The sequence below is a fragment of the Vombatus ursinus genome, unplaced genomic scaffold (genome assembly GCF_900497805.2).
Source record: "Vombatus ursinus unplaced genomic scaffold, bare-nosed wombat genome assembly UNPS02014807.1, whole genome shotgun sequence".
Classification (NCBI taxonomy): Eukaryota; Metazoa; Chordata; class Mammalia; order Diprotodontia; family Vombatidae; genus Vombatus; species Vombatus ursinus.
The window spans coordinates 3,053,403-3,063,467 of record NW_020954585.1 but is presented as its reverse complement, the minus strand read 5'-3'; the positions used below and the strand labels follow the sequence as shown (position 1 = coordinate 3,063,467).

Sequence of the window (10,065 nt, the reverse complement as noted above, 5' to 3'; positions counted from 1 at the left end):
ACTTAATTAGTAATAGAAATCTATCTTACCCAACAGGGAAGTAGTTGAAATAATTAATAACTTCAGCAAAGTTGCAAGCTATAAAATAGGTCCACATAAATCAATAGCATTTCTACATGCTACCAACAAAACCCAGCAGGAAGTGATAGATAGAAAAAAGAAATTCCACTTAAAATAACTGAAGACAATATAAAATACTTGGGAATCTATCTTCCAAGACAAATCCAGGAATTATATGAACATAATTACAAAATAATTTTCACAGAAATAAAGACAGATCTAAACAATTAGAGAAGTATTAATTGCTCATGTATAGGCTGAACCAATATGATAAAATGACAATTCTTGCTAAGCTAATTTACTTACTCAGTGCCATATCAAACTACCAAGAAATTATTTTATAGAACTAGAAAAAATAGTAACAAAATTCATTAGGGACAGCTAGTTGCGCAATGGATAGAGCACCAGCCCTGAAGTCAGGAAGACCTGAGTTTAAATGTGGTCTCAGACCAAACACTTGACACTTACTAGCTGTGTGACCCTGGGCAAGTTACTTAGCCCCAGTTGCTTAAAAAACAAAAAAAATTCATCTGGAAGAACAAAAGGTCAAGAATGTCAAAGGAATCAATGAAAAAAAGGGTTAAAGAAGGTGGCCTAAAGTCCCATATTTCAAAGTATATTACAAAGTGGTAATCATCAAAACAATCTGCTACTGGCTAAGACATAGAGTGGTAGACCAATGGAATAAATTAGGTACACAACAGCAAATGACCATAGTAATTTTGTGCTTGATCCAAGCTTTTGGGGTAAAAACTCACCATTTGACAAAAATTGCTGGGAAAACTGGAAATGACCAATATCTCACACTGTATATCAGGATAAGATCAAAATGGATAAATGATTTATACATGAAGTATGATATCATAAATTAGGAGAGCATGGAAAAATGTACCTCTCAGATCTATGGATAAAGGAAGAATTTATGACCAAACAAGACATAGACAGAGCATTATGGGATATAAAATGGATAATTTTTATTACATTAAATTAAAAAGATTTTACATAAACAGAACCAGTGCAGTCAAGATTAAAAAAAAAAAGCAGAAAACCAGAAACAAAATTTTGTAACAAGTTTTTTTCTGATAAAGGCTTTATTTTTCAAATATATAGAGAACTGAGTCAAATTTATAAGAATACAAGTCATTCTCCAATTGATAAATGGCCAAAGAATATGAACAGGAAGCTTTCAAAGAAGAAATCAAAGCTATAGTCATATGAAAATATGCTCTTAATCACTATTGATTAGAGAAATGCAAATTAAAACAACTCTGAGATAACACCTTATACTTACCAGATCAGCTAAAGAAGAATGACGAATATTGAAAGAAACATGACAAATATCAGAAGGAATGTAAGAAAATCATGATACTAATGCTCTGTTGGTGGAGTTGTAAACTGATCCAACCATTCTCAAGAACAATATGGAATTATGCCCCCAAAGTTTATTCAACTGTACATACCTTTTAACCCAGCAATACAACTAGTAGGTCTATATCCTAAAGAGATCAAAGAAAAGGGAAAAGCACCTATTTGTACAAAAATATTTATAGCAGCTCTCTTTGTGGTGACTGAATCCTAAATTGAAGGGGGATGCCCATCAATTGGGGAATGGATGAACAAGTTGTGGTATATGATTATGATGGAATACCAGTGTGCCATAAAGAATGATGAGCAGGATGCTTTCAGAAAAACCTGGGAAGACTTATGTGAAATGATGCAAAATGAAGAGAACAGAGTCAGGAGAACACTGTACACCATAACAGCAACATTGTAAGGATGATCAATTGTGAATGACTTAGCTCTTTTAATCACAACAGTGACCCAAAACAATTCCAGAGGACCCATAATGAAAGATGCTATCCATCACCAGAGAGAAAACTGATGAACTCTGAATTCAGAGTTAAGCTTACTTTTCTTCACTTTATTTTTGTTGTTTTGTTTGGTTTGTGTTTCTTTTGCAACGTGGCTAATATGGAAATATGTTTTGTATGATTTCGCAGTTATAATTGACATCAAATTGTTAGCCTTCTCAAAAAAAGGAAGGACCGAGAAGGATGGAGAAAATTAGAAACATGATTTTTTTAAATGGGTGTTAAAATTTTTACATGTAATTGAAAAATATTTAGCAAAATAAAAGTAATTGAAAGTTTAAAAAATGAATGTGAGCATCAAGAAGAAACTTGGGATTATTTAAAACACAGAATAATTTCCCAAACATAATCCAAACAGGCATTTCTGGGCCTTCTTCAATGCCAGCCCAAGATAAAAATAAATCAAAAGAATGTGAGCTCCTAGAGAAAGGAACTATTTTCTTTTTTTGTCTTTGCCATTCCAGAGCCTAACCCCCAGTAATTGTCACAGAACAGTTTATTAAGAAATGCTTGTTGAATTGAATTAAATAAGAGAATACATTTTACTCCTACCTTAGAGAAAATATGAGGATATACCTTCCTTACTTTTACAGCCTCCAGGCTACAAGTTTATATATATACATACATATATATATATTTTTTACTTTTAATATTTTTTAACCCCAAAAAGAGTTACAACTAACATTCATTTTAATGGCATTTCACCCCAGATAAAAATATTGAAGATGGGTAGTCACATTCCTTCTTAGGAAACCCTTGACAAGGATCTCAAAGGCACAGTTAAGTTGATTAGATGAACATGTTCAAAAGCAGTATTTTCAGAAACAAGATCACAGACTAAGTGGTATTTTCCTGAAATAAAATTATTCTCTTCATTTCTTCATCCTTAACTTGATGCTTCAAAAAATCCATAATTTCATCCACATATATACTCCCCTCTAAACCTTACTGGACATATTCATGAGTTTGTCAGCCGAAAGAAATATTCATGACCTGTTGGCATATTTCTGATAATGAGACGCTTCATTCTTTCCTTGGCTTCCCTTTTTGGATGATAAGCACACAGATCTTTACCAGTTCATAACCAAAAGTCATTCCAGGTCATTAAATGAGAGTTTGCATTCTCTATTGAAATGACCTTCAAGAACCCAGGATTATCTTTATTCTTTGAATAAGGCATCTGAGGAGGACTTTAGTGGATATTCTCTATGCTATAAATTGACATGTAGGGTCATTAAATGCAAGAGCAAATTTGATACTTACTACTCAAGCTTCAAACATAGCAACATGATACCATGGAAGGAGCTCCGTCTCTTGGAGTCTAAGGACTTTAAGTTCCCAACCTGCTCTAAAATTACAATCTGTTGCGATACTGAGTGAGTCACACAAACTGAGGGGTTGGACTAGGTGACTTGAGAGGTCACTTATAGCTCTGGATCCATGATCGTATTATTCATGGTGGCTGAGATGACTAAATTCAATTCTACAAGTATGAATTACACATCTATTATGCGCTAATTGCTGTACTAGGTGTTGGAGATACAAAGAAAAAGCCAAAAAGTACCCGTCCTCAAGGTGCTCACATTCTATTGAATCAGAGTTATAGTTCTATATCTTTCCTGTTTTGTTTTGTTTTTAAATCACATCTATATTGCACTTTATCCATAGAAAAAGTACCTCTGTATTTTTTAGACTAAACAAATATTTCTGGTTGCACACATGAATCCCTTACAGAGATGGATTTTGTGGGTATCTAGGGTTTGGTGCATGCACAGACTCCATTGGCTTGCTGTGTTGATGCAATTTTCCCAGGTGGAGAAACTAGGAAACCCGCTTCCTGGAAAGTCATGATGATATGAGAGGGAGGGAGGTACCTTGGAGGGACTGTGGAACATGCAAGGACATTCTGTGACAGTTTCTGGTTGATTAACCATGGTTTGAAGAGGAGGCTCTTTGACTGTGGAGACATTCAAAAAGGCTTGTCAGTTTGAACTACTTCTTCCTGTACCCAGTCAGTGACTCCTTTGACCACAGCATCTGGTGAGAGACAAGCTATAAGAGGAGAAGTTCTAGGGCCTTTTCCTCTCTGAGAAATGGGTCATGGTCCTTGGATTCTGTACTAGGTGAACAGAGTAGAGCTTCTGGGACCTTGTGAACTTCAGAAGGTCCGGAGGGAGATTCTGTATCATCACTCCAGGATCCAGAGGGTGCTTCCATGACTCTCCATTCAGGTTGGATTTTTCAGATACACAAGTATTAATGCCCAGAGGAGCAAGGAGTGAAGCCAGAGGAAGCTTACACAAGGAATCATCCAGCTGTCACATCACATATGGACATTAATTTAGTGTGATCAGGAGTCTATAAGAACTCCAACTTCCCCCCATAACAAGGTGAATAAGAGGAGAGTATGTCCCCAAGATGGTAATGGAAAGTGTCGATACTTTGCTTTTGCTATATCTTTAAAGTAAAAGCTACCTAATAAATGGTTACATGGAACACAGCTTATTCACTGGCCCCTAACACAGGAGGGACACAACCTGAGTAGGGCTGATGGTAGGAAAGAAGAGACACTCCCCCAGCCTCTCCAAATATTCTAGAACCTTGAGGCGGGAAAGTAGCAGTCTGAGTCTAAGAGAATAAGGTACAGCAATATTTACCACAGATACATTTTTTTCACTCTTCCTTTTTTTTTTAATTTCTGAAATGTGTTCAATTGTTGGCTTAAAGAGCTCTTGTCCCTGAAGTATGAAGCAATTCCATTAACTACCTGAGATGACCGTGACTTATGACTGAAATGAAAAAAGTCGTAAAGTTTTACTTTGCTCAAAGTTCAATTCTATAAACGTTTATAAAGTGCTTACTATGTGCAAGGCACTGGTCTAGGCCCTGGGGAAATAAAGCCAAAAATCAAACAGTTGTTCATTCAAGCAGCTTACCTTCTGCCTCTTGACTAATTTTCAGAAGAAGTGCTTGAGGGGATAAGGAAGGATCTCATACAAAAGGTCACACTTGACCTGTGTTTTGAAGGATAGTAAAATACCATGCCACTAGGTGGGGAGTTATGAAGGAAGAGCAAGGTAAGTCCCTGGATCTGCCCCGGGAACTAAATTTATCAATGATTCTAATGCAGACTCAGACAGCCCATAAAAAGAGTAATTGAGCTCTGATATTTGTAACTGTCAATTTCCCTTGCTTCTAATAGCTTGAACACAACCCAAAGTCTCATTCATTCTTCAGGTTTTAGGGGGCTACAGCTCTTCCATGGTTTCCCATTGAATACAAGCCTGACCTTGGAGGCCATCCAAACAGCCCAACCCAGCAAGAAAATTCCTAATTCCATGCCCGGATTTCCTCATTCCCTGTGACTCAGTGCTTGACTGGGGTCATTTAGGGTTCTGCACTTCTGAAAGGTAAAATGTAGAATTTAAAATGTCTATCTCATATGATTAGGAAATATCCCTATTTTAATTGTCATTGGTGGGTGTGAGTGTCCTGAGTACGCAGGAAGCCTGGAAAGTGACTAATTATTGACTTTAGAGTTTTAAATACTAGGTTTTGTTGGAAAGTTGGGATGTTGTGGCTTTCTATTTTTGGAGGGGCACATTATGGCCTAACTAGTGTTGTGTGGGCCCCCAAGGACTGACCTGAGACATTTAATTGTATGCCTTCAACTCAAGCGTGTCAGACTCACGATCAGGCAAGGTACAGACTGTGCCTAATCATTGTGTAACAAAATTACTAGGGGATAGATTAAGGTACAGCTTGGCCGAAGCACCCTCAAGCCATTCCTATTTTTTCATTCCCTAGCATTTCTACCAGGTGTTCTAGCCTGAACCTATAGTTTCTTCACTTTGGAGAATCGAAACCTACCTTTTTTTTTTTAACTATTATTCTTTCCTATAGTGTATTAGTTTTACTATGTGTTAAACTTAATGTAATAATACAATATTGACCTGGTTTTTTTTCAATGTCCCTTTCTGAAATGGTGTAGAAATCAATGAAATTAAAAACTGCTGCAGCTTTAATTGATTTACCCCACAATTTGCTCTATCTATTTATCCTTCAAAGCCCAGCTCAAGTACTATCTTTGAGAAGCCTTCCCAGAGGAAGTAGTGAATACATATTAATCCTGTTCTTCTCTAATGTCTGACACAATTTAACCATCAATTTATGCTATCATCTTTCTTCTCTTCCTCTCCCTAGCTAGAACCACTCAGAACATATCTGGACCACTTGACTGCTCACAAAGCTTCAATGAGATGGAATTCACCAGCTTTATTTACTTGAATGAGAGGGACACCACCTCTTCCACGTGCACACCCACTGTCTCCTAAAGAACTCCAGGCCTTACTGACTGCCCTAATTCTACATTCTATAGACCTTTGGTGCTGTCATCTGACCTAGTCTTGTAACTTCAGGATCTTTGAGCCTTGACATCAGTCCCTTTGCTATATCTTTAGGACATAGGAACCAAGGTGGGAAATGATGAGGTGGATGTCCTGCTCATCCCACTTAAATGGTGAAAGATATGTGCTCTTTCAATAACTCTGCATCTGAACTTCCTTTTATGTGTTATTCCCCCTGCCCCCCCAAAAGTTGAAGCCCCTTGAGAATAAGGAATGTATAGACTTTTCTATTTGTATCCCCACTATTTGGGATGGTGTTTGGCACTTAGCATATGCTTAATAAAGGATTTTTCAATTTGCCCCTCCTTCCCTCCATCCCTTCTTTTTTTCCTTTCTTTATTCCTCCCTCCCTCCCTCCCTTCCCTCCTTCTTTCTTTCTTGAGTATGACCTGCCTTCATGTAAGCATATTGAGGCCAAGGACCATATCTGCTACTTTTTTTCTAGTTCCCTAGATGGCCTAATATTAATAAAAGTAGGCACTGAGTGACTAAAGGAATGCTGAGACCTGCCTGTGCTCCCATAAGAGCCCACCTGGCTATTTTCCTGGATTTCATTATCTCCAGAAACTCATCATTCTTCAAGATGACATCAGATTTGAAACTAATACCTCTTCAGTATTCCCTGCCCCTGGAGCCCCTGCCTTCCTCTGATTGGATAGGGTAGAGTGTAGACATCAGAGAGTTCCTCCCAGATCCTTCGCCATTTAAGAAGGGGCACTCAGTCTATTCATCTCATCATTTCCCACTCTGACCGTAGGACTTCATAATACCCACTCCTGCCCTAGCCAAGGGTACCCTCCTCCACCTACAATTTCAGCTTCTTTTTGTGTGCTGTCTTCCTCCTTCCATAATGAGCTCCTTGAGTGCAAGGATTGTGTTATTCTTTTCCTTTTATTTCCCAGTGCTTAGCACAATGCCCAGAATATGGTAGATACTTGATAAATGTTTGTTGACTATTGACCATAAGAATAAGCCTCTTTTGTTACTGGAGAGTTTCCAGGCCCCATTCCCTACTTCATAAATGGAATCATTATTCACAACCAATTCACCACTAATTCTCATCCTCCTTGACTTGTCTGGGACGAGGATGCAATGCCTACAGAACGGAGAAATTTTTTAGGCAGCATGGTACAGGGAAAAAACACTGATCTAGAGGACCTGGGCTCCACTCTCACCTTGATGTTTGGTACCGATGAGATATATTGGTCAATTCACTTGATCTTTCTGGTCCTTGGCTTCCTTCTCTATTAAGTGAGGGGGTTGGAATTGGTAGTTTCTGAGGTCCCTCACAATTTTAGACTGTGATCTCATGACCTACCAGCATATCATTGGAAGGAGCACTTGCTTCCAGGGAACTGATTGTTTATTTCCATAGTTCTTTGAAAAGCAAGCAACTTATTTTTTGGCTCTGAGCTCAGATTTCAAAACCTCCCCTTGAGGAAAATACCTTTTCCTATGCAGATCAGCACCCATTTTATAATTGATTACTTAGTGGATTCTTGTTCTGAGATGTTAAATGAATTGTCTGGGGTCTCACAGATGAAAGCACTGGATTCAAAGCTGCCTCTCCAGATGTGCTTGCCAGGTGGTGTTGGGGATCATTGTAGTGACATCCTGTGATACTTCATGAAGCCCTTGTCATTCAGTTGTACCCTATTTGTCATGACCCCATGGACCGAACTGTCCTTTGAGTTTTCTTCGCAAAGATCCTGGAAGGGTTTTCTGTTTCCTTCTCCAGTGGATTAAGGTTGCAGATATCTTGTTTGAAACTGCTCAAAATGCATGGATCAGTTTTGACACCATGTGTGGCATGTCTTATACAGCTTTGCCTTTGGCAACAGTCATCTGCTCAACCAACCAGATTCTGATGCTTATTCAAAGGAAAGAGACAAGATTATGGTACTAAACATCTCATAGAAGGAACTGTTAATCCAGGAGAAACATGGTAACCAGTGGTTCTAGTATCTGGGAAACTGTTGAGCTCCTTCAGAGGGTAAGTTTCAAAGTCACAAATGTCATCATGCTGCTGGACAGAGAACAGGGAGGCAGCCAAGTTGCAAGAGCAGACATTCGCTTACATTCTGTGTGTACCTTGTCAAAGATCCTAGTGATTCTTGAGAGACAAAAAAGATTGATGCTGAGATGGTTGGGAAAGTGAAGACATTTATTCAGGACAATCTTTGTAATTGCTGAACAGAATGGTACAGTACCTGCAAAGGAAACTCTCAAAGAACTTAGTTTTGGCATGCCTGCCCAGCTCCCTGGAACTCATCCTATTGCATCAAGACTTCTCAGGCTTATGGAAAAGAAGCAAACCAACTTGTGTCTTTCTGCTGATATTACTGAGGCCAAAGAGCTGTTGCAACTGGCAGCCACTTTTGGTCCCAGCATCTGGGTGCTCAAGACTCATGTAGATATTCTGAATGACTTCAGTCTGGATATCATGGAGGAATTGAAAGCTCTAGCAGAATTCCATAAGCTCTTAATATCTGAAGACTGAAAATTTGTTGATATAGGAAAAACAGTGAAAAAAATATCAAGATGGTATTTTCAAAATAGCTTCCTGGGCAGATCTAGTAAATGCCCATATGGTGCCAGGCTCAGGAGTTGTGAAAGGCCTGAGTAAAGTGGGGGTGCCAATGCACTGAGGCTGCCTCTTGATTACAGAGATGAGCTCCTCTGGGTCTTTTGGCTACTGGCAACTACACAAAAGAAACTGTGGAAATGGCTGAGGAACATTCAGAGTTTGTAATTGGTTTTATTTCTGGTTCAAGAGTAAGCAAGAAACCAGAATTTGTTCGCTTGACTTCAGGTGTCCAAATACAAACTGGAAGGGATAATCTTGGAGAGCAGTATAACAGCCCACAAGAAGTTATTGGGAAAAGAGGTTCTTACATCATCATTGTGGGCCATGGGATATTAACAGCCTCCAAATCATCTAGAAGCAGCTGAAATGAACAGAAAAGCTGCCTGGGAAGACTACTTGACTAGACTTGGTGTTTGAGTCTCTCAAAGACACTTTTTTTTTTATTTCTTAAAACATTTCCACTTGAATTCTTTGACCTCACATTAACCATACCACAAAATCAAAGTTGCAAAGACTAGGGAAGTATTTAATGACTCGAAGACACTCCATGGTAATAAATGCTTTCTAAAACATGGTTTTCTTTTGACTGACATTTTCTAGGGAAGCCACAGAATCTGTTCCACCTTCCTTTCACTAACAGAGAAGTTAACTCCCTATTATGGCAAAAAAGCCTAGTTGAAAGGCTTAGATTGTCATCAAAACCCTTTTATACTTGAATGTGTGTATTTTTGTAGAAGAAGTGCTCTGATTTATTCCTTTTTAAAAGACATTAATATTTTGTTGATGCTTTTTTTTACATCAAAAACACTTCTCAATCACCTCCCTTGTCATAAAGAATTATAGTTAAGCAAAACAAACTGCACTGACCATTTCATATGCCAAGGCTACCACTGACTACTGAGAGAAAAAGAGGTATGCTTCATTGTCAGTTTTCTATAGTCAGAATCGGTCTTTTTATTAAGTACAGTTCTAATGCCTTTTATTGTTACTTTCTTTCATGTTATTATCATTGTATAAATTGTGCTCTTTGCTATATGCACTCTGCATTCATTCTTATCAGTCTACCATCTGTGGAACCCTTTCCTCTATCTTTGGCTTTGGGTTATATGACCAGTAGAGGTATCCCTGGGTCAGAGAATGT

At 38.3% G+C, this 10,065-nt stretch overlaps 1 pseudogene; it reads left to right on the top strand.

Annotated features, from left to right (window-relative positions):
• The window catches only part of LOC114051985, a 25,763-nt pseudogene extending 16,422 nt beyond the window's left edge, over positions 1-9,341 (top strand).
• Positions 9,342-10,065: the final 724 nt, after the last annotated feature.